The following is a 25,904-nucleotide window of genomic DNA, read 5'->3' as shown; positions in this document are numbered from 1 at the left end:
AACAAATTTTCTCTCATCATTCGGCTCTTGGGAGGGGTGGCCCCCTCCCCGGATCCGCGTCTGAACGAAGCCAGGCATCTTCAGCTGCGAATGGAGCAGAGGCAAGCGTCTTCAGCTGCGAATGAGCTGAGGCGGTATCTTCAGCTGCGAATGAGCTGAGGCGGTATCTTCAGCTGCGAATGAGCTGAGGCGGTATCTTCAGCTGCGAATGAGCTGAGGCGGTATCTTCAGCTGCGAATGAGCTGAGGCGGTATCTTTAGCTGCGAATGAAGCCAAAGCAGCTGCAAATAGAGTGTAGGTAGACATCGTCAGCTGCGAATAGAGTGTAGGTAGACATCGTCAGCTGCGAATAGAGTGTAGGTAGACATCGTCAGCTGCGAATAGAGTGTAGGTAGACATCGTCAGCTGCGAATAGAGTGTAGGTAGACATCTTCAGCTGCGAATAGAGTGTAGGTAGACATCTTCAGCTGCGAATAGAGTGTAGGTAGACATCGTCAGCTGCGAATAAAGTGTAGGTAGACATCTTCAGCTGCGAATAGAGTGGAGGTAGACATCTTCAGCTGCGAATGAAGCCGAGGCAAGTATCTTCAGCCCGAGCCGTCTTAAAAATATCATGGGTGGGGGGGGGGGTTGCTGACTAAGTGATTTTCTAAGGCCCCTATCGAAGCTAGAAATACTCTCCTACCAGTTTTCATGTTTCGAAAATATTCATTTGATCTTATTTTCATGAGGACCCCCCGGGCCGTGCCCGGTTGGGCCCCATATGTTAAGATCGCACTGTCTTCAACTGTGCGACTAGAGTGAAGGTAGACGTCTTCAGCTGCAAATGGGGCGGAAGCAGGGGGAATCTGGACGATGTATAGGAAAAGCGACTTATTGTGTAGGTGTATCGGATCATCTCGTATTTTATGGGACGGACAAAATTTCACTTTATTATTTGGCTCCTATACATCCCCCTCCCCTGGATCCATGCGTGAATGAGCCCCGAAAAGTGTTTACGCCTGGACCTTGAATTGAACTCGTTAAGCGCGTATACGCAAAGGCTACAGACCAGCGTTTCTCAACCTTTCTAAGGACCAGAAAAATGTCTGAAACGATTCGACGGACCTCTTGCGTCCCATATTACGGGATATTCCTCTATGTTTAGTTGTTCCAAATTGTTTCATACATTTGTCCCGTTTTTTCAACGATGCTTATTTGACTTCGTAATGTTTAATAAAATCGGGAATAAATAGCGTTTTCATAATTGATTATGATAATTATATAGCTATAAGTACAAATACATATTCATCTTAAATATTTGTCAAGTTCAACGTTTTTACCTCAAATTTTCAGTGATTTTAACTACAATAGGTGATTTTGTCGACTTATAGCAACGATTTTGATGACAAAATTGGTCCAGTATTTTACTGTATTTAAGACCCCCCAGTTCCCCTTATTTTTGGCAATGAAATATAAACCATCTAGTGATTTGAATGTCTAAAGTGGAGTCGACTGATCTAATGTATATATGTATATATGAATTAACATCATCATCATCGTGCCCCCCCCCCAGACTTCCGAGTCTATCTTCGCCTATGCCCCCCCCCCCAAACATTTTCTTCATGTCGGTGCCTCTTTAATGGAATTAATGTTTTTTGAATGCCCCCACACACCCAATTTTTTTTTTTGGATTGCGGCTCAAGCGGCCCCGGAAATCCCCGGACCCCCGAACAGGTCAAGACGGTGCTGTTCGGGCCGCGAAAATCTCAAGAAATGATGAGGATTTCATCCTATCAATAATAAGAAATCATAAAAGGAAAAGATGGAAGTAGTACCACTTTCAATCGCTAGGTGGCGGAAGGATCGCTTTAGAAATTCACTTCCTCCTCGTAGTGGGGGAAAAACTGATGCGTAGAGCGAGGGACTATACACTGACAAAAACATATTTCAGTCAAAGACCCGTTATTAATAATTGTTGAAATTAATTAATTAAAATTAATTTTTGGAATACAAAAGGATATTGAAAGAAAAATTGATTGAGATAAAAAATGGGGGAAAATATTTGAAAGATTAAAAATAAAATTGTTTGTAAAAATTGGAAGAAAAATTTTTGAAAAATATTTTAAATTATACAAATTTTTGTTTAAATTCGTACACAGGCGATATGTTACTGCTAATTCCCGAAATGCGTCCAGTTCGTGAATTGGCCGAGAGTTCTGGCCAAAGTCCGATTTTCAGAAATGATTCGAGCTTTGACCGGCCAATTCACCGAGTTGCCGGGTATTCTTGGATAAAGTTCGATGTGCTGATGTAAGACGCTCCGGTAGGCGCCAAATTAATCTTCTCGTCGCCAATTTGTGTGATACATGATTATGTATAAGTAGCTGTATTGGGTTAGCTCCATGTTGACGAGAGAAATTTTCGAGAAAAAATTACAAAATTGATAATGTTAACATGTAGTTTTTTCTGCCAAATTTTGAAGAAAAAAATGATTACCGCATCGTGACCGTGGTATGATAGGTTGCCATAGCCAATGTGGCCATAGTTATCGCGAAAAAATATGCAAACTTGGCGATGACCCCGATTCATATCTTTTGTTATCGAACTTTGACCAGGTATCCCCGGCCACTTCCGAAGGCGCGTTTTGCCGCCTGTGGGCTAAGCGAATTTTGCCGTCCTCCCATTCTAGTCTAATTTCTCTTGGCTACTCTTTCCTCTAATTCGCCACCCTGTGCTATAACCCACTTCCCCCTCCCCCACCCCTGCAAGTACACTCGTGTCTTTAAGTCACTCTTTTGGTCACTACCATGCTCACACATACTCCAAGTCACTCTTTCATTCATTCGCATATTTGCACACTATTTGGTAACTCCCATACTTGCACACTGTTTTGGTCACTCATATGCCTGCACCCTCTTTTGGTCACTTACATGCTTGCACACCACTCCCTAGGTCACTCTTTTGGTTGCTCACTGACACGATTTCTTGCTTTATGGGTCACTCTTTTGATCGCTTACACGTTTACACATGCTCTTCGTCATTCTTCTGGTTATTCACATGCTTGCACGCACTCTAGGTCACTGCTTTGGTCATTCACGCACTCTAGGTCACTGCTTTGGTCATTCACGCACTCTAGGTCATTGCTTTGGTCATTCACGCTCTAGATCACTCTTTTGGTCATTCACACTCTAGATCACTCTTTTGGTCATTCAGACTCTAGATCGCTTTTGGTCATTCACGCTCTAGATAAATCTTTTGGTCATTCGCATTCTTGCACACGCTCTGGGCTAGTGTTTTGGTCATTCACATTCTTGCACGCGCTCTGGGTTACTGTTGTGGTCGTTCACAAAGTTGCACACGCTCTAGATCAGCGTTTCTTAACCTTTTCTTGCCCGTGGCCCCCTTTGAAGCATATTTTTTCTTCTAGTGGCTCCCCTGTCTTACCCAGAGTCTTCGACCCTAATCTAGAAGCAAGATCCTTTATACGTATTGAATTGATTTTTTCAGTGAATTTATACTGAATGAAAATTTTGCAAATAAGATTGGCCTCCAGACCACTGGCCTAGAATTTATTGAGCTCCCCAGTAATCCGAGTTCTATTCAGGACCATCTCAACATCATGGGCCCCCTAGGCAAAGCAATGCTATGGTAGTCCCATACGGAAATAAACAGCCGACATATTTGCTACTTATTTTCAAATTTATTGTACTATACAAAATATCATAAGGTGGGGGTCATTTATGGACATGAGACCCCCGGGCATGACCCCTCACAAGAGTGGGACTGACAGAGCTGCAGCCCGGGGACTGATATGGTTTTCATCATTTTTTGTTTTTTCATACTATAAATTTAATATAGAGGAGAGAGGGGGGCCTGTGAAAATATCTAGCCGCGCGGGGGCCGGCGAAAAACCCTCATCCTAGGGAACCTGCTGCAAAATGTAGGCGGTGAAGCCCGGGTGGGTCCATGCCCTAAGACAGCCCTGGTTTTGTTGGATTCTGTAAGTATATAGTCCGTAATATAAAATCATTATTTCTTCACACCTTAATTTTTCTTCTCGGCTCTCTGCAGCCCTCCAAACCACCTGTCATGGCACCTTTCTAAATTTTCTTCTGTGCCCCCCCCCCCTTGAAGTATCCCAGTACCACTAGGGGGCCATATGGCCTCCGGTTGATAACCACTGTTCTTGATCACTCTTTTAGTCATTCTCGTGCTCTTACACGCGCTCTAGATCACTCACTGACTTTGTCCCTCGCTCTGTAGGTCATTCTTTTGGTCATTTACATCCGTGCTGACGCTCGAAGTCACCCTTTCGTGTTTGCAAACTCTCTGGGTCCCTCACCGACCTAGTCCCTAGCTGTCTGGGCAGATGCGGATTTATTGAGAGTTACAAAAATTCTGCCGCCCTTTTCCCATTCCACCAAATATCTCGGCCACCCATTCCTCAAATTTACCGCGCCTCTGAACTTGCCGCCCTGGTGTAGGGATCCCGCTAATCCCGTCCCTGCAAATACGCCACGTGGCCACTCCGCGAACTGGTTGGACAGAGATTCGGACATTGGCCAAGTCAATCCGCAACGAAATCGGTGATCTCGCCGGCCAACTTCGCGAACTGGCCCAATTTCGTCGTCGGCAGTAACAGATATATCACCATTTGTGGAAAGTCCCTGAGCAATGGCAAAAAATAAAAATAAATATGGAAACCATTTTTTTCTTAAGAAATGTAGGAAAGGAAAGAAAGGGAAGAAGAAAAGAGAGAAAACATTTTTTTTTCCCCCTGGGTAGAGAGTAGTCGGGTGGAAGAAAAAAAGGGCCCGCGTTCCAGCAGTACGAACATGGCATGTAAAAAAAACAAAACAGGGGGGTTGGGGGGGCCCCCACGGAGGGGGGTTGGGCCCCCCCCCCGACAGACTCAAAAACTCAACTCGATTGGCTTCTCGCAGAGAGAGCGCGTTGGGGTTATGGGAGCAGCGGCAAATGAGAAAAAAAAAATGCTCTTGTCCCCGGCGCAACTCGGTTAGTACGTACGTACGGTCGAGAAAACTAGATGGACACGTTCATTTCGGCTTTTTGAAAAGTGGCGGTGGCCGCCGCTGTATGTGATGATGATGATGATGTAGGGCCCTTTTGCGGCCAACGAGCGTAGTCCTCCGAACCTGTATCGAGAGGAACATTCATTCGCGCTGCTACTGCTTCATGAGCAAGACAGGTGTTGTCTCTCTCTCTCTCTCGATCTGTCTTGCAGCCTTGTATAGAACAGTCCCCCCCCCTCCCCCTTCCCATGTGTAATGTCTCTACATGGCCGTTGCCGTCATTTTCACACATGTTCGAAAGACTTCACATGGATATCCTACGAGGAAAATGCATCGCTATGACGTGTGACGTGCTAACGTATAGGTAAGTGGATATGTCTTCTTGGCATTTTGTTTCTCCGAGTCTTCTCAATGTTTATGTTACGGTATATGCGATGAGAATCGGTGAAAACCTCGATATAACGATAATTTACGTACCAAAAGAAATGAAATATCGTTGTCGAGGGGTTATCACTATATCGAGAGGCAGTAGTTTGACATTAGAGTATAGACATTTCCGAACAAGACTTGAAACATAGAGGGATTTATATCGAGTATCGTTGTAGCGAGGTTTCATTGTAAATAATAATAACCGGTTATTATGAATACTTACCGATCGTACTCTGGTAATTTTGATTTCACTTTTACCGGCGAATATGCATAATACCCGCACAAGCGTCGTTGGTAAATTTGATAAATACTAAAAGAATTATCACTTAAACCGAAGATTATGCATAGCACCCAAGCGTCGTTGGGTTAAACTTTATTAATACTGAAAATATTATCACTTTTACCGGTGATTATGCATAATAACTAATTGCCGTTGGTAAATTTGATAAATACTTGAAATTTATCGCCTTTCTCTGTGATTATTATGCAATCATGTATTACTGTCCCGCCCTTAGAGGCATAAAGTTGTGTCTGTGATTATGCATAATACCCTCGTGTAATTGGTGAACTTGATAAATATGAAAAAAATTTCAAATCAGGCTAGTATGTGTGATGAATATAGTAGGACCCCGATATAATGATAACAAACTTTACGATCGTACCCCGATATAATAATACAATAAATGTATGAGGTATCACGTGTAATATAAGTACGATTTACCATGTTTACAAACGACCAGACGCTTGGGTAACTATGCATAATAGCCGGTAACAGTGAATAATTTAGGGAAATTTATCAAACTGACCAAAATGCCTGGCGATTATGCAAAGTGTTCCAGACTCTGCCCCGAAGCTGGGCTGGAAGAGATCTCGGCAACGGGATAAGTCCAGTGGCAAAGTTCTGGCGTTCATTCATTCATTGGCGATTATGCATAATCACATTTACAGTATCACTCTTATAGCCAATAAGAATTTTTTCTCATTTCACTAGACATCAGTAAATTGTTTTTAATTGAAAAATATTAAGTTTTAATCAGGGACGAGCTTAGGTAATTTGTGGCCCGGAGCAAAAACAGCTTTGTGGCTCTCTAAAACGGGGTTTCCCAATCCCTCAGTGTGCATGAACACCCTGATGAACGCAGAGCCATCTTTGGAGTGTTCGACAGGCGCGGTCGCACCAGGCTCCGCATTTTGGGGAGACTTGCATTTACGGTAACAATAATTTCTTTGATAAATTCTGAATTTTCATCAATTTTGGAAATTTGCATTTTGATCTAGAAAGAAATAATTCTGGAATTCTGCTGAATTTTTATCAATTGTGGAATTCTGAGTTTTCGTCGCTCTTCTAGAGAATTATTTCTTCCATTTATTCAGAATTCTCATCAATCCTGGAACTAAATTTCTTCCATTTATTCAGAATTCTCATCAATCCTGGAACTAAATTTCTTCCATTTATTCAGAATTCTCATCAATCCTGGAACTGAATTTCTTCCATTTATTCAGAATTTTCATCAATCCTAGAATTAAATTTCTTCCATTTATTCAGAATTTTCATCAATCCTGGAACTGAATTTCTTCCATTTATTCAGAATTTTCATCAATCCTGGAACTGAATTTCTTCCATTTATTCAGAATTTTCATCAATCCTGGAACTAAATTTCTCCCGTTTATTCAGAATTCTCATCAATCCTGGAACTAAATTTTTTCCATTTATTCAGAATTTTCATCAATCCTGGAACTAAATTTCTTCCATTTATTCAGAATTCTCATCAATCCTGGAAGTAAATTTCTTCCATTTATTCAGAATTTTCATCAATGCTGGAACTAAATTTCTCCCGTTTATTCAGAATTCTCATCAATCCTGGAACTAAATTTTTTCCATTTATTCAGAATTTTCATCAATCCTGGAACTAAATTTCTTCCATTTATTCAGAACTTTCATCAATCCTGGAACTGAATTTCTTCCATTTATTCAGAATTTTCATCAATCCTGGAACTAAATTTCTCCCGTTTATTCAGAATTCTCATCAATCCTGGAACTAAATTTTTTCCATTTATTCAGAATTTTCATCAATCCTGGAACTGAATTTCTTCCATTTATTCAGAATTTTCATCAATCCTGGAACTGAATTTCTTCCATTTATTCAGAATTTTCATCAATCCTGGAACTAAATTTCTTCCATTTATTCAGAACGTTCATCAATCCTTGAACTGAATTTCTTCCATTTATTCAGAACTTTCATCAATCCTGGAACTAAATTTTTTCCATTTATTCATAATTTTCATCAATCCTGGAACTAAATTTCTTTCATTTATTCAGAATTCTCATCAATCCTGGAAGTAAATTTTTTCCATTTATTCAGAATTTTCATCAATCCTGGTACTAAATTTCTCCCGTTTATTCAGAATTCTCATCAATCCTGGAACTAAATTTCTTCCATTTATTCAGAATTTTCATCAATCCTGGAACTGAATTTCTTCCATTTATTCAGAATTTTCATCAATCCTGGAACTAAATTTCTCCCGTTTATTCAGAATTCTCATCAATCCTGGAACTAAATTTTTTCCATTTATTCAGAATTTTCATCAATCCTGGAACTAAATTTCTTCCATTTATTCAGAATTCTCATCAATCCTGGAAGTAAATTTCTTCCATTTATTCAGAATTTTCATCAATCCTGGAACTAAATTTCTCCCGTTTATTCAGAATTCTCATCAATCCTGGAACTAAATTTTTTCCATTTATTCAGAATTTTCATCAATCCTGGAACTAAATTTCTTCCATTTATTCAGAACTTTCATCAATCCTGGAACTGAATTTCTTCCATTTATTCAGAATTTTCATCAATCCTGGAACTGAATTTCTTCCATTTATTCAGAATTTTCATCAATCCTGGAACTAAATTTCTCCCGTTTATTCAGAATTCTCATCAATCCTGGAACTAAATTTTTTCCATTTATTCAGAATTTTCATCAATCCTGGAACTGAATTTCTTCCATTTATTCAGAATTTTCATCAATCCTGGAACTGAATTTCTTCCATTTATTCAGAATTTTCATCAATCCTGGAACTAAATTTCTTCCATTTATTCAGAACTGTCATCAATCCTGGAACTGAATTTCTTCCATTTATTCAGAACTTTCATCAATCCTGGAACTAAATTTTTTCCATTTATTCATAATTTTCATCAATCCTGGAACTAAATTTCTTTCATTTATTCAGAATTCTCATCAATCCTGGAAGTAAATTTTTTCCATTTATTCAGAATTTTCATCAATCCTGGAACTAAATTTCTCCCGTTTATTCAGAATTCTCATCAATCCTGGAACTAAATTTTTTCCATTTATTCAGAATTTTCATCAATCCTGGTACTAAATTTCTCCCGTTTATTCAGAATTCTCATCAATCCTGGAACTAAATTTTTTCCATTTATTCAGAATTTTCATCAATCCTGGTACTAAATTTCTCCCGTTTATTCAGAATTCTCATCAATCCTGGAACTAAATTTCTTCCATTTATTCAGAACTTTCATCAATCCTGGAACTGAATTTCTTCCATTTATTCAGAACTTTCATCAATCCTGGAACTAAATTTCTTCCATTTATTCAGAATTCTCATGAATTCCGGAATTTTGAATTTCCATCAGTACTAGAAATATTTCTTTCATTCTGAATGTTCAACAATTCTGAAATCATTTCTTGCGTTTATTCCGAATTTTCATGATTTTCATTTTATGAATTTTCCATTCCCGTCCCTCACAGAAGAGAGAAAAAAAAAATCGGGGATAAGGGGGCCCCCTGCTGTATTTTCGCACCGGGCCCAGCGTCTGGTAAGGGCAGCCCTGGATGCACGTCTGGTTTACATTGGCACCCGAGAATGAATATCGAATCACTATATTTCATGTCCATGAAAAAAGAAAACCATTCCACGATAAATTTGGATGATAGTGCCCACTGCCCAGTGGAAAAATTCCGATTGTGGCCCCTGACCATGCCTTCCCCCCATCCTGGAGCAGGGCCGCTGGGCTGAGATTTTTTGCGCGCTCACACGCCAGTTTTTTCACGGGCCTCACTTCAGTAAATTTATACCGTGAAAAAAAAAATGATGAGGATCGTCCCGGGCCCCAGGGCTAGAGTCCCTGACAGGCCCCAGACACTTAAAAGTGGGGAGACTGTCAGGGCTAGAGAACCGATTATCTACCCGGGGCCACGACTAGATACTAATTCATCCGGTCGAGCATGATTGATGCCTCCCTCGTAAAATTTTGAATAATTTAGCGACCCCCACTGGTCCAACGCCCGGGGCCCTAGATCCACCGGCATCCTTCGTTTGGCATGAGGATGGGTGGAGGGTTCGATGCCTGGATTCGACAGGATTTTAAGCCATTTGCTTTGTGTTATTGTTTAGTCTTTTTTTTAAACCGAGCACAACTCAGGTCTATCACCATGTATGGGTGATTTACTAACTAGTGAGTTGTGCCGGAAGTGTGTGCCTAACAGTCTGAGTGAATATGTAGTGTGGCTTGATTTTTCAGTGCTGCCATCTGTGTATTTCAGAAGGGAAGTGAATGATGTGTTATGATTGAATAGCATTTGTAGATCTGTTGCTCTCTGTGGCGAGACTTCATAAAGGGAGATCGGCTCGCCTCCACGCCTTGAAGTTGGAAACCACAGAAAACCAACTTCAGTCGATCGCCACTATGGCGACAGTGGGGTTCGAACCCGGGTCATCGCGATGCGAGTCCGTCACTATGACCACTCTACCAGTTGTAGCGGCTGTTGTTTAGTCAAACGTTAAGAACATTAAAGTAAAAATGTATAATCAAAGTTTTATCGTGTTTTGTGGCCCCTAAAATTTAGCGGCCCGGTGTGGCCACAACCTTTGCATCTTCCTAATTCCCTCCCCCCGGCCTTGGTTTTAAATTTTTTAAATCTATCAAAATTACTTAAATTAACCTTTATCAAAAATGTTTCCGACATTGAATTCTGTCTAGAAAAGCTCGAATATTTTTAGTATTTGTTGCATTGCGAGAATAATTTTCTTTGCTAAATATTCTTTTTGTGGTGGAAAAATAATAATTAGTATTAATTAAGTAATTTGTAATTAATTATTTTTATGGTTCTATCAATCCACAGAAATATCGTATCTGATATTTTTAGTTGTTATTTTAATCGATCGAGTTGCGGCCATTTCCACATTTGTGAGAGCTGGTATTCGAATTAATGGCGTTGACTATTGTGTCATCATATATTATGACAGTGGATCTCAAATTTTAGCCCGACACCCTTGGCCTAGTAATCGTTTATCCGCGGCTCTCCAGAATATTCCGGAAAAGCGTCATTTCAGAGCACCGAACGAGCACGCATCAATGCATCGACTCTACATGACGCCCCAACAGAAGTTGACGACGCCCAAAGTAGCCCCGACGCACACTTTAAGAACTACTGTAATATGGCTTTGTGTTGGAAGACAAATTCTGGATTCTTAAATGCAAGATATTTCAATTTTTTTGAGCCGTGAGCACCATTTATTACCAGCAACAAAAGGGTACCCATATGGCAACTCTGACATATGCTCAGACTTGAGAAAACAATGCAAATTTCTGAATGGGACTATATTTAGTCGAAATCAATCAAGACCTCGCGAGCACTATATCGTGAACAAGCACCGAACAGTCTTTAATGCTTCAGGGAGCAACACAGTGCTCGCGAGCAACAAATAGAAGGTGCCAGTTTCACTGTGTTCATCTCATTAGTTGCTTTACCATCAGTTGCTCATTATGTGTCCAAAAACAGGAAACTGACATATCAGGATGGTGCTAATGATCAAAAATCATGCAGGAGGAAAAAAATTATGAAATTATTCATTTATAAATGAGTTTTAATTGATTTCGTAATCGAAGTTGTCAAAAATTGAATTTAATTTTAGATTCTGTGACACACACACACACACAAACAGCAAAGCTGAATATTGGCCGCATATTTCAGCCACATAGCCAAATATTGGCCTCACCTCACATTCCAGTCATAGCCGAAAATAACAACCATACATTTCTCGTCCTAAATCCCAAGGCAGGTATAATCTACTATAACCCTTTCAGACCCGAGCATTCGTTTTTTTTTTTTGGAATTTTCAAAATGTTTTTGCATTTTTAGTACTCAAAAAATTCATTAAAAACATAAATGTCAGCAAATCTATTTTTTTAAATTTTTTTACTTAAAATTTTAGATTTTTTTGTGAAGAAATAATTAATTAAATTCATTAAAATTTCTACAGCCAAGATGATGCATGGTATATTCATCTTCAGAACAATTCTTTTCCAGAATTTCATTGCTAAATTTTATATATTAAATCACACTCTTCCCCCCGGAGGCACTTTCTCCTGGAAATCATCTTAAAAACCATCTGAAATGTCTTGACTTGAAGGATTGTGTAAGTTTTGAAGCACTTGAAGTCAACTTCAAGTGCTGCCCTCTGATGAAAGCCCCCTAAAGTTCATATTCAGCCTGTTTCTAACTCAAAACTTACACAATCCTTCAAGTCAAAACTTAACTTCTTGAGGCCGGAAGAAAAAACTCTACATTGAGAAAAGCAACCTACACACAATTGTGACACCAAGGTCCGAAAGGGATATTGTATTGTCACAAATGTTAGTTAAAGAGCACAAGTTCACGGTCCTGCCTCTTGACGGGGGCAATGCCTAAAATTGACAATTGTCGATAGGGCCTGGGCCGTGTATGATTGGAAAAAAAGAAATCCACACGCACGCACCCACACGTGTTCACTCGCAACCGAATATTAGCACAGGGCTTGACAAATCGAGAAAATATTTAGGCGCCTGCCAAATTTCTTAGGAGCCAATCATAGTGTTTTTGCTCAAGGAAAACGGTCTTATAAATAATGCTTGATTTTACCTTTTCCCATGATAAAAGATGTAACGTAATGAAATCTGAATATTTTGTGCTATTTTTAGACTTCAATTTAGAAATTTTTACTCCAATTTAGCAGCCACATTTAGAAAATTTAAAAAAAATCACATTAAAAAAAAAGGCGTCAATACTGATTTTCTAGTTACCATAGCGACCTGGGATTTGTTGACCCCTGTATTAGCCATACATTTCTGTTTTTTTAGAGGAAATTATTAGAATCACAAATTTTCGTCAAAAAAAGCCAAATATTAGCAAAACATTCTCGATAAAGAAAAATATTAGCCATACATTTCCATCAAACAAAGCCAAAAATATTAGCTATAAATTTCCTTCAAGGCCGAATACCAGTTAGTTACAAATTGTCAAAAAGCCACATTTAAAAAATTTTAAAGCCACATTAAATTTCAAAGCCAAATTTTAGCAACATTTACACATTATCGTAACTGAATATGAGTTATGCATTATACCAGCGGTTCTCAACCGGTGCCCTTGGAGCTGGGGCTCCGTGTGCACTCCCCAGAGGCTCCGCGGCCGCTCGAGGAAAACAAAAAAAACAGTAAATTTGGGAAAAAAAATTATATAAATATCTTAAAAATAATATAAATAAATCAGTGACTGATTTAAAAAATAGGCCTACGGGGCTCCGCCATAGAAATTATAGACCAGAAAGGGCTCCGCGAGTCAAAAAAGGTTGAGAGCCGCTGCATTACACATTCTGTCAAAGAAGAATATTACCTACACACATTTTTGTCAAAGAAAGAATATTTTAGCCACAACATTCTCAAAGCAGAATATTATCTATACATTTCAAAGTGGAATATAAGCCACACGTTTCACCCAGGGAGCCGAATATTAACCATACATTTCAGTCATGACATTTCGTCACCTCACAGTCATCTTTCACTGCAAAAGGTTCATTATAGACCGGGACCTATAATTTAAAACATTTCACTCAGAGCCTCATATTAGCCATATATGTATTTTAAAGTCGAACGAATTTGACTATGTTTTCGATTATAAATGTGATTAAATTATCACAAGGAGAAAATCGATCATTTCTGGAAACAAGATGAGAAAAAGAAGCATATTGAAAATTTAATTTCCTAATATGCTCTGTTCTCTATCAAACCTTCGGTCAGGCCATGTTTGATAATTATTCATATTAGTGCAATATTAAGACAATACGAGTAAAGTTTGATGTCGAGATTGAATTGATTGACAGAAGGATCGTTTCTGAGTGAGAGATCAATCACCGAACAAGAGGAAAAATGAAGGAAAACAACAGCAAAATAAAAATGAATATATAAAAATCCTTCCGTATTCGCTCGTATTACATCATCACCACCACAACCACCATCATCTTCATCACCATCATCAACGAATTAAGAAAATGAATGTCTCAATGGTCGCGTACTTAAAAGATTGTTTTAAAATTCATCAGTTTCACTTGCGGCGGTTTGGATCGTTAACAAGTAATGAAAGCATTGCTGAAACCGATAATTACGAATAATGTTGTCTGCACGAGAGGCTCTTCCGCGATAATTATGATCAGCAAATTGAAAGACTGCTTGCCTGCTCGCTTTCATAATGGTGCTCTCTCTTTTCTCCGATGGTGCGAAATAAGGTCAAGGACGACCATCTGATAGATTTTTTAAGGTACCACTTTTGTTTATTTATTTTTGTATCATCGTACTTTTTCTTTCGAGTGTTTATTACTTGGTATATGGCCAATGAAGTATGATTATGATGTAAACCACTGCGTTATCGAACCTTTTCTCCTTGGGAATCTTCATAATTATTTCTCGACACCTGTGTATACATAATCAATATTTGTAATGAGGTTATTCCTATCAAAAAAATAATAATAAGGGTATTTTTTATTGATATATTATCCCATCGGTGACGGGAGTAGAATGTGAAATAAATAGCTTTTTTGTAGAGAGAAATCGGTGCACCTGCTTCGTCGTCATCTGTTTATTCGTTTCGTTTTGTTGATATTTTCCAGAATAATCCATCAAACACTGTGGTCTGCATTTCTTATCAACCGTTCAGAAATGGTTGAAAGTTTTGGTTTTTTTTTGTCTGCATTTTTTGTTTTGGACATACGAAAGAGAGAGGTTAACCGAACATTTGTTGTTAGCATCATCTGCATTTTCCAGCATCTGTTGATCAACGAGTCAGGCAAATTTTGCTTCTTTGCTTGCTCATTTATTTCGTATTAATACTGTTTATGCCAGAAAAATCGTCCAAACACCGTTTGTCACCATTTATACACCGTTGTCTACATTTAGTTGTTGACACATCAGTGAAACATTCTTAGTCTTCTGCATTTTCTATCCATTGGTAAAATATAACGAAGAATCTGTAAATTATTACTGTTGGTTGTTAAACTCTTCAGCTTTTTTTTGCATACATTTTGCCACCGCTACTGGTGACATTCAGGGTTGGCATGACTGTTTCTCAAGGTATCTGGCATAGTCATATTAATTTTGTAATTCACAGCATTTACCAGTCACATAATTATATCCACAGTGGAAAACAATATTCCTTCATATACAACTGTATAATAATCATCAATGCGATTTGATTTTCAAAACTAAAAATTACAGATTCTTTTGAGAGTTGCTTTAGGACTTTTTAGCAAATGTTCTATAGTTCGTTTCAGGTTAACTTTGCAGTGAAAGGGAAGCTACGAGGGAACCGCATCACACGTTGCTATGACAACGAAAGCCTTTTAACCAATGTATCGATGCGCGGTCGCGGTAAGATATAGCTTATTCTCACTGAGAAAAATCTTTTCACGTATAATGGTGATCATTTTTTTTTCTAATTTAAAATTCTTAAACGAATAAAGATCGATTCAGAACAATAATTTTTCAGTATTTTCTTCAATCATTCAAAAAATTTAAATATTCTGCATAAATGATCATCGTAAGCATTCGATATATGGGAACTATATTTTGTGGCGAAGGAATACACTCTCTACCTTTCTCTGCACTGCAAAGTTAACCTGAAACGGACTATAGTTGACTCTAACTGAACGAAGTAAGAATGATTTGTGTGCATGAAAAGTACAGTAAGGTCGTTAATCTATTCATCTCACAAGCAGGGCAAGCCTTAGGCTACAGATGAAACTGATCAGCATCTCCTTCCGATGTTCGACATCTCCTTACATGGAGGGAATTCTACTCGATCCTTCCCCCCACACATAGTCAATTTATATTTTTTCACGAGTCCAGAAATTGAGTGTGATCAATCAAAGCTAATGCACGGCAGTCGCTGCTGCAATCAGTCTTGCCCAATCACCCAGTTTGTTTCGAATAAAGATGGTCATTTTGTGTGTTATTACTAAAATATGAGTAGAATATATCCGATGATTTGATTAATGCTAAATACCGGGGAAAGTTTTTAAATATTTTAATTTTTAATCAGCTCTTTCAGTGTTGTCTTTTCATATTTTGATATTATTCTTGCTTCCTAATATACAGAACATACTTTTTGAAAGATAATACCAACATCGAATATAGTACAATGAAAAAGGGAACCGAATCGATGATTATGACTGATTTCGTATTCACGAGACCCGGATTAAATTTTCCATGCAATTAGCGTTCAGGAATTGGCATTATGCTTATTTGCGTTTGAGCATAAGTTTGGGGTGTTCTTCTATTGAGATGACGAGGATAGACGATGCTCCGGAGTCCTAAAAATTTGGTGACCTATGCTGTAGCTGCAGAAAAAATTAATCACGTAGCTGGTGGAAATTCGTCCTCTGTTTTGTTAATTAATTAATTTTTTTTGGTCGTTTTTCCTGCTACAGCAAACATTTCATGATCTAAAGCAAGATTGTATCTTTTGTTTTTGCTCTTGACGATATTCGAAACGTTTCGTAGATCGTGTTGCTTTCACTTCTATTTCAAGACTTCATGCTGAGGGCGTCCAAAAGAGGTTTGGATTGCGATTTTTTTTTTCTCTTAAGATATCTTTTGTTTTCTACTTCTAGAAATTTTCTACAAAGAGGAAGATGATGAAAATAATAATACGAAAATAAAATTCGCGAAACCTCAAGGCCCTAAAATGCGGGTCAATTGCCACTCCCTAGATTGGTCGCATTCTTTTAATCGCACCCTTTCTCCTGAAGAAAAGGTGTTTGACCGATTTCCCTTGTGTGGCAGAAACAGAGAGAGAAGTGCTCATCTTTTTTTTTTTTTGGCTTCTCTACACTACGTTTCTTAACCTTTTTTCCCACCTTATTTTCTTTATTTTCCATGTGCTTCTCCCTCCTTTTCCTCCACTGCCTTCCGATGAGCCGTCAATTCTTGAGTTGTTAATTGAAACTTGTTTTCGAACGCGAACGAATTGATGGGAGAAAAAAAAACGGGTCAAGAAAAAATACGAAAAATAAAGAATGTAATGTGAGGTAAATGTTATTGCTGCTGCTATCCAGTGACTCGCGGCTAACAGGCGCCTCATACTACTTTTTTTTCTCCTGTACTTATTTGAGAAACAGCTGTCCAGTATAAGAATCACACTATTACACACGTACTTTTAGTTCATTACTACTTTATATATCAGTAGCTGACTCACTAAGCCATCGGTCTATTGTGCTCAGATATTCTCGGTGTTGATTGCATATTGTTTAGGTCGAAAATATCAATGATTCCATGAAATTAATCGCACCAAACAGCTCTGCAAAATCAAATTCCAAACGTCAAAAAATGCAGTCAAATGTCAGCGTTAATTTTGGGTCAGTTTGTGCAACGAACTTTGAGGGCGTTAACGTTTTCTACATTGATTTATGTCACGTAACCCCTATCTACTCGAAAACCTTAACTGATGGCCTCCCAGTGTTGAGTTCAAGACAGCTGGTGTGTTCTACGAGAAACAAAATACATAGTTTACATAAGAAAAAAAGGTGTGTATGTGTATTTATACTCCATTTTTACCGTCTGTAAGGCAATGACGGGAAAGATAAAGTTTAATAACACCTTTTGCAAGAAGCTAAATGTATCGAGTGAATGGTGAAGCAGAAAAAACGAAACAAAGGAAAGAATAAATAAATAACAGCCGATCTCTTGCAGAACATACTCGATCTATTCGAAGTATTTATGTGCTGTTCCCTTCTCCTTCAACCTTAAGTACGTACAACCTCTTTATAACCTCTTGTGGAAAAAAAAATATTATTCTGTTCCCTATTCATCATAATCAACCAGCATTAAACAAAGATAGGAAAACAGCTGGAGCTAGTTTGCTGTTGATGTGAATGAACCTCTTTTAAGCGAACACTGCCTTGCAAAATGTTCCCTCTTCCTTTGGCTAACACTAGAATGATCATTAATGGTACTGAATAAATTTCCGCTATTTTTCTCTTTTCCTGTCCTATGACCTCTTTTTTTTTATATAAGTTTAGTAAAGTATATAAATACAGTTCCTGGATCAAATGTTCAAGATATGTCAGACTTCACAGAATGCCGGAAAACCACAGTGATCTTCTTGCCTTTTAAGATTCCTAATTCCGCGTGGACAGCCTATGAGCCAATTACAAAGGTTTCGACAACTAGCTGATGTGAAGATAAATCGAGGAAAGAAAATTCAACTGGTCTTGCGGGGAACCGAACCAACGTCCTCTAACTTGCAGGGTGATCGCCCTAGACCACTAGACTACAAAGGCAACAGATAGACTTTCCTTAGAGCTCGTGTGCATTGAACGGGCCATGCATGGACAGCCAGACCTAGCACAGGCCAAAGCTCCCATTGCTGACACTGCCACCAAATGACGACTTATCCGAAGATGATGTCTCTCTCCGCTATTACTTCGAAGGTTTCGACAATTGGCTGATGCGGAGATAAATTACCTATTACTGTTTATAAAAAGCTGACACATATGAGTTACAAAAATTTTAAGAAAATGTTATTGTTTGGGAATGTTAATACTATGGTGGATAAAACTAAAAAATCGGAAACAGTTCAGTAATAGAAGAACCAGACTGTTCTTCCCATTCTGTGGCATCAATTAATTTTGTTTGGTTTACGCATCTGAGATTATCATTATCACGCACAAAATAATCTAAGCGTTGCCATCTTTCTTGATAAACATCTCTAACCTTACCGGCAGGTATGCCCTATGAGTCAACCGCTAATTATTGCTGATGAAGCTGTCATATGAGCTTTAAAACTTTCTCAGAAATTTTATTTAAAAAAAAATCGTTTACAAAACTGCAAATGTTTATAAAATATTGAAGAAATGTTGAGAAACACAGAAGAACGAGACCGTTGTCATGTTGTGTCTATCAATTAATTTTGTTTGGTTGATACTTGGGACATCATGAGGAATAAAGAAGCCAAGCGTGGCTTTCTTAATGAACATCTCTAGCCTGACAGGTGCAACTGAGATCAAAACTATTAAACAAAGATGGTTCTTCAAAATTTTTTCAAATGTTTCTAAAAAATTTGAAAGAAGTTTAGGAACAATTCGTAAATCCGATGTACGAATATGTCGCCAGATGTGGCCGGGGCATGTAAAAATTTATGTATTTTTTTCAACTAATGCCCGGTCGTAGAATGTGTAGTCGAATCGCAATAACAAACACGGTAAAGGGTGTTTTTCGGGAATGCACAACAGCATTTAACCAAAAGAATATAACATATTTTCCGACGTATTTGATGTGATATGTGCTATCAACCACACGAGGGTGCAGGGGGTTATAATGTGGCAGGCTTCCTCGTGGTGCAACCTGGGTAACGCAAAATTTTCCACAAGACATTGCTTGTCATTATTTGGCGCAGCATAACCTTGATGGTGCTCCAAAACCAAAACTCCAATCCAATCCGAAGATGCATAAGCACCAATAAAAACCAAACTGTTTTTAAACCAAAGTTTGGTTTTTATTCGTGCGTGGACCATCCAGGTCATGCTGCGCCAATGACAAACCAGGCGCGGATCCAGAGAAATGTGTTGGGAGGCTATTTATTGTGCAGGCTCGTTTGATTGTCCTGTAAAATACGGGACACAGCAATTTTTTCCCCTTTATTCAGCTCTTGGAAGGAATGTTCGCCCCGCCGTCCCTGGATCCTTGCTGTGATAAGCGGTACAATGACTTGTGGTAGAATTTGCACCATGAGGAAGCCTACCACATTATAACAACGTGCACCCTTGAATGATTGATAGCTCACATCATACAGCAAATACGTCGGAAAAATATTGTTTTTTTGTGAAGTGGTGTTGTGCATTCATTAAAAAAAGCCCCTGCCACGTTTGCTATTGCGATTCGACCACGAATTCTATGACCAAAAATGCTTTTGTTTAGGTGTATTTTATAATCTTAACAAACTTATATCAAACTTAAATTTCCTATAACTCTTGTTTTATTAAAAATTTAAAAGAATAAAAGAAATTCTACAAAACTCATTTGTTACGCATTCATGTTTCTCTTTGGTTATAATAGATAATTCTCTTTTATTTATATCTATGTTATACATATATCAAGATGCAATGAATGGGTTTTAAACAGTTGGTAGATTCATATCGTAATCCAGGAAATTGATAATTCCTTCTCTTCATAATTAAATTTTAGCATTCCACCGACTATACAGTAAAAAATAAGTAACCTATGGAGTGAATGCACACAACGACCACCCACTGTCCATTTCTATAATCTCAGACAATAGAGACGTGGCCACCCCAAAACAAAGATAAATGAAATCGTGTCTGACCATCCCCTTAACTAATGAAACTAAAAACAGTAGGAGAAGGTTACTATATATTCTCAAAAGCAACTGCAAAGGTGTAAAATACTTTCTTAGCAGTTCTACCCAGCAGGATACCATACAGCCAAACTTCATTCATCTTCAAAGGGTGGAGGGCTGAACAAAATTAGACTTCAGGTTTTTGTGTGCAGTGTTGTCTGTTCTCTCATACGATTCTTGCAGTTCATTTATATTCCTCAATGTGGGCCATCCTTCCGACCAACCACCCTTACGGAATCGTTAATACAGGACACACCACGGTCCTTTGGAAACGAACTTTGAAGGTTTCGTCTCATTTGTTATTTCGTTTTTTCTTTCTTATTTCCTTTCTTCAGCAATTCTCGTTGTGAAAAACTTATATGTTTTATTATTATTTCTCAAATAGTAAATCTTCCAAGACTCTTGGCTGTCATTTTTCTTTCTTATGTTCTCTTCAGATGAAATGACATCTGAGAAATTCTTCTGCGTAAAGATATATGATTCGAGTTCTTCGGCTTTTTATGGTGTATTAAGTAGATGCGTGTGACTGATTATGATGCGAAAAGGGGAAAAAAGAAAATCATGAAAAATTGACTACCTTCGGGAAAAAAAAAACGGTGGAAGACCTCAAGTGAACGAAACATGAAGTGCTGAAGGTGAAGCAACAACCGTAGATGATTGCCGTGAGGAGAGAGAGAGAGAGAGACGGAAAAACAGACATCGAATCCACTATCAGGCTTTCATCTACTTACTGTCTTGTCTGGAAAGATCATCTTTGAGACATCTACTGTCTAGGTTTCGTGTTAGCGTTTGCATCTAGTCGTCTATTTCAGTCAGATATCAGGCACCGGTTAGTTTTTGTAAGTATATGAGCGGAATTTGTGTTATTTGTCGATTTTATCGTGCAGTCGACGTAACGAAATCATCATCCGAGAGTATAAGTTTCGAAATGATTATTTTGTTTTCACATCTTTATGTGATATAAAGAATCTTATTCTTGAAAGAATCTTTTCCGTGTCTGATTTTCAAAGACCATATTGACGTCAAGGTTAGTAGTTCTTGGTATTTATTGTCATAGAGACGTCATTGTGTCGGCATTAAACGTCCAAGCCTTCAATCCCCTTATAGGTAAGGATATGTCTACATATTTGCTTAAGATGGGCGGTGTGAGAATGAAGAGAATACGTTTTTTGTAGTCAGTGAAAGACCAGAGTCAATCTAAGAAATTTTCTATTCCTTTTTTATATACAGAGTGGCACGTATTATATGTAACAGTTTAAATTGCCAGCCCAGTATGAGCCCATGATTGGTAAACATACATCTTTGAAAATTGGGATTGCGCAATGCACCATGAATCGTTAGCTGTTGCAGATGCGTTTGCTATCTAAATCAGTCTTAAAACGTATTTGTCCTATCGCTCCCTTTCTTAGAAGAAATAGTGTTCGTCCCCTTGCTAACCTGGGATCCCATATTGTATCGGTAACTGCTCCACTTGGTCTATTCCAGTGCCTTCCAAGGAGCGATATCGCTCATTTGGGTAATACCAGCCTGAATCTGTGACATATACATGGAAAGCCTCAGATAATGTAGAAGGTTTACTCTTAAGATTTGTGGAAATCGATTCCAATCATTAAACTACCCTTGTATGTGGGAAACACTCCCTACGACAACAAAGTCTAACTCATAGGTTTCCAAATGATGCGGTTCTTCAAATTCTGGAGTCCGTGAAACCGAAAGTCGTGAATATTTTAATTGGTGTTCATATAGAAATATCTACATTAGAGAAATATTCATCTCTGTTTTGATCTTTTTCTGATACTGTCTCGTAACTATCAAGGTTTCCACACTGACTAGAAGGTTCGAAAACCAGAAGTATTCAACCTCTTTTAAGTCTTGATCACTGTCTATGCTTGGCATCAAAAGAAGAACACTTACATTGTAACTTTCATACGTGCTCAAACTGATACCAACATTGCGCGAATTCTTGAATGCAACAGCTTAATTGAGGTATCGATCAAAAACTAACGAATCCAAATCTTGTCACAAGTATCAATCATTCTCACTTGTTTTAAGGAAGCGTTTTTCGGTGCTCGCGAGCACATAGGCATTGGTTCCCACACAGTCCAATAATTAATGAATATACAATGCAACGCAACCCTTCGCTTCCTGCGTACAGGCCTGAATCCCGTGTATACGGAATGACTAGCAACTTTCAGTCGCCTCAATGTTTCCTTCATGTCAGCACCTCTGCTTGCGAGTAATAGGTTGAAGATGAGTGGTCTAGATTCCACAGCAATAGTGCCCAACGCTTTCCTTTCTCACTCTCCAATTTCATCACCAAAAAACAATCGGTTTTAAATTATTATTTTCATTTGAGGTGTATAGACATCTCGTACATACGGCAATTTTCCGTATTTCAAAGAAATAAAATTTTTAGGGAACATTTTCATTAAATTTTTAGTTATTGTGGCAAAACCTTGCTTGGCACATTTAGTATCATGCCATGCCACAATAGGGCATGCTTACCGAAATGTGGCTATCCGTCGCAATTTCTCCTACTAATGCTTCGTGGATCTCTTGGGTTCTGCGAGAGCTCTTCTGTGATTTAACGGTATCAAAAGCTGTAAAACTTTCATTAGAATGCAAGAAAACATCCATATTTTGTATTTAAATGTACGTTTGAGTTCCATGGAACAATCTCGTAACATTGAAGGGTTTTACTCTGAACGAAAACTTCAGAAACATCTTAGAGTCTGGCTTAAGCTTTCGTTATCCATAACAGATTTCTCCACGTCTGATGACTCATCCTGTTTACAAAATTCTATACATTTTCATATAAGTCAAGGATTTTCAAGCAATACGCATCAGCCAATCGTCTACGCAATGGTTCTCAAACTTTTGTCACCCGCGGCTCCCTTACCCAATTCACGATTCACTCGAGGCTCCCTAGAATAGTTCAGTAGATATTTTCACTTACAATTTCAAAGCATAAATAGGCCCACAAATCTCAATATCTCTAACTCGCAGCGATGCACACTTTGAGACATACTAGTCTATACGGTATACTAATTTCCCAACCCCTCTCAACTCCTGACAAGGTTGCCGATTCAAATCAGTTTGATATAATACCCGCCAACCTGTATAGGCTTAATATTGACCGAGCCACTGCAGTAATTTTGTTTTGCTATTCTAAGTATCCTGTGGAAGTCTGTGTATTGAATAGGTATGTGGATAATAGATAAAAAGCATATATAGACATAGCAGTTTTTGATTAAAATTTTTTTCGGAAAAAAAAAATCAAAGCAACTATCTAAAACCAGTTAATCGAATTTGTACGAAACTGGTTGAAGTCAAAATATTGTCCAAACCGGTTGAAAGAGTTCTACAACTGAAATAAACTAGACACGTGCCTTCTTCGTTTGATGAAAAGGGCCGGGCCATGATTCACTCCGATGACTGATAGTTCGTATCAGAGACTCAATCTGAAATTTTCAGTGATGTGAGAGTTAGGAGCAGTTTGATATAAAAAAAAAATATGGGATAAACTTGCTGTGTTCTAAAATACACCCCTTAGGATTCGTTCGGAGCTGTATTATGTCGATGTACAATTTTTTTGTTTTCTTTCCTCCTCCAACTCAAGTTATTTTTCATTTTAACATTTTCTTTTTTATCTGGCATTAGTGGAAATAACTCTATCATCACACCATGATGGATGAGAAGTTTCTACTCTGCCAACATATCTACAATACGTAGGTTTCTCTCGAAAACCGTTTTTTTGTTTTTTTTTTTGCTAATGGCAATGAATTGGCAACGTTGTTGATGTCTAGAAAGAAAGGGGGTTGGTAAAAACAAAGATTTTTAATTTACCTGTAGATGGAGTTTTTGTGTATGTGTGCGTCTTTCACTTTTATGTATTTGCTCTAATGTTTGACGTTGACGAAACGGTCTCGAACTGAGCCTTTGACTTCACTGTGATTGTTTATTGTAGAAAACGAGGGGTAGTTCGTTACCCTTTCCCGTGAGGGCGTTATTTTACGAATGCAATATTTCGAAGAATTACAAAATTTCTTCTACGTAAATACGTGTAAGCCCTGGAAAAAAAAGTATTTTCTATGAATGCGACGTAGAAAATAAAACGTTGAAAAGGATATTACGAGCACATCTCATTAGTAATGCGTGTTTTGACCCTTTCAGACCCGGACATTCATTTTTGTTTTGAATTTTCAAAATGTTTTTGCATTTTTGATACTCCAAAAAAGGCATTAAAAACATAAGTGTCAGAAAATCGTTATTTTTTTTCAAACTTTCGATTTTTTTTTGTGAAGAAATAATTCATGTCGTTCAATTTTTTTCAGCCAAGATGAGGCAGGGTATATTCGTCTTCACATACAATTTTTTCCAGAATTTTAACAATAAATTTTATATAATAAATCACACATTCTCGGAGGTCCTTTTTCCTGCCCCCCCGTAAAAATCCCCGAAAGTTCAACTTTAAATGCTGCCCCCTGATGGAAGCCCACCATATTTCTAACTCAAAACTTACACAATCCTTTAAATCAGGGCTTAACTCCCTTTGTGTGTGTAGGTTAAAAATCTTTTTTTTCTACAGTAAGAGAAAGCACCCGCACATTTTTGTTCATGCAAGGTCTGAAAAGGGATACGGAAAGGAAAACTTTGTCTCTGGTGTATAGGTTAGTGCACTTGCCCGGTATGCAAGCGGATCCGGGGTCGATTCCCAAAGGAAACAACTAACTTCTCTTTCCAAAGGTTCGAATTGGCATATAACAACCAGAAATAGAAACACAACAGCCACAACAGACAAATTGCTCATGACTAATAACTACGGCAAGACACAAACGTTAACAAAATATGCAAATGAATGAGAAAATCTACTTTACAACAAATGAACTTTGAATGGTCAAAAGCAGGAAAAATCGCTAGGAAGAACGTGAGTGTTCATTTGGTTTGATCTCATCATAAGAGAGAGAGAGAAGACATTTATTTTCTCCAACCTTTCCAAATACCTATGTTCTTTTAGGCGATTTCTTATGGTTATGTCAAATACGTTTGTTCTAGATGATTTCTCCATTCAATTTACATTTTCCGCCTGGCAGTCGAGTGGTTAGAGAACTAGCTTCTCACTGTGCAGGTCTGGGTTCGAATCCCGGTTCGGGCATGGATGTCTATACTAGCCTAACATTAACAAATTCCCTGGACGGATCATGCTGATCCCTTGGGAATACGTGAAGATCAAGTTATTATTATTTGTTGCAAAGTGGATTTCCTCATTCATTTGCTTATTTTGATGACGTGTGCAGCTCAACTGACGTGAATATTGGTAATTTAGCACAGAAACCATTCTGACTAAATAGGGCTTTGGGCAGGGCTCGAGCCTGGCCCAGACGCCAGCTCACCATGACGACTGAGAAATTGACATTGGTGCCTAATTTTTTCTACGTATGGCAACTGAAAAGACAGCACAAAATTATTTGAAAATAGAACATCGTGCCTGCTAGCATGGAAAGGGATCCCGCATAAGTAAAAGAATATACTATTTTGGCCAGATATTTTTCAGCGGGAAAGAATGCTTGGTGCCTGGGAAATTTTGTTGGCACCTAATTTTTTTTAGATTTGTCGAGCTCTGGCTTTGGTTATGTTAAATTTAATATCATTCTTTGCGAATTATTCATCAATCTGTTTCATTCATTTACGCTTTCTTATCCTTCAACATGATTCGATGCTTATTCAATGTTTAGCCATACATTTTGAAACATTTAACCATAAAAACTCCTTGAATAGTTTATA

General features: G+C 38.2%; 1 protein-coding gene across 2 annotated transcripts in view; it reads left to right on the top strand.

Annotated features, from left to right (window-relative positions):
- LOC149073484 (uncharacterized) overlaps positions 1-25,904 on the top strand; it is a 90,730-nt gene that overhangs the window by 13,225 nt on the left and 51,601 nt on the right. Inside the window, exon 1 of one of the 2 annotated variants that reach the window (XM_089246484.1) lies at positions 4,958-5,379. The exons of the other annotated variant lie outside the window; for it this stretch is intronic. The gene's annotated coding sequence lies outside the window, so the exon portion shown is untranslated. Of the gene's footprint in view, positions 1-4,957; positions 5,380-25,904 lie in introns of those variants that run through there. 2 annotated transcript variants of the gene reach the window in all.

This window comes from Pholcus phalangioides, unplaced genomic scaffold (assembly GCF_987345545.1).
Source record: "Pholcus phalangioides strain wild (caught in Gottingen) unplaced genomic scaffold, Ppha-v1.0 ptg000017l_1, whole genome shotgun sequence".
Classification (NCBI taxonomy): Eukaryota; Metazoa; Arthropoda; class Arachnida; order Araneae; family Pholcidae; genus Pholcus; species Pholcus phalangioides.
The sequence above is the reverse complement of the archived record's forward strand: the minus strand, read 5'-3'. Positions and strand labels throughout refer to the sequence as shown.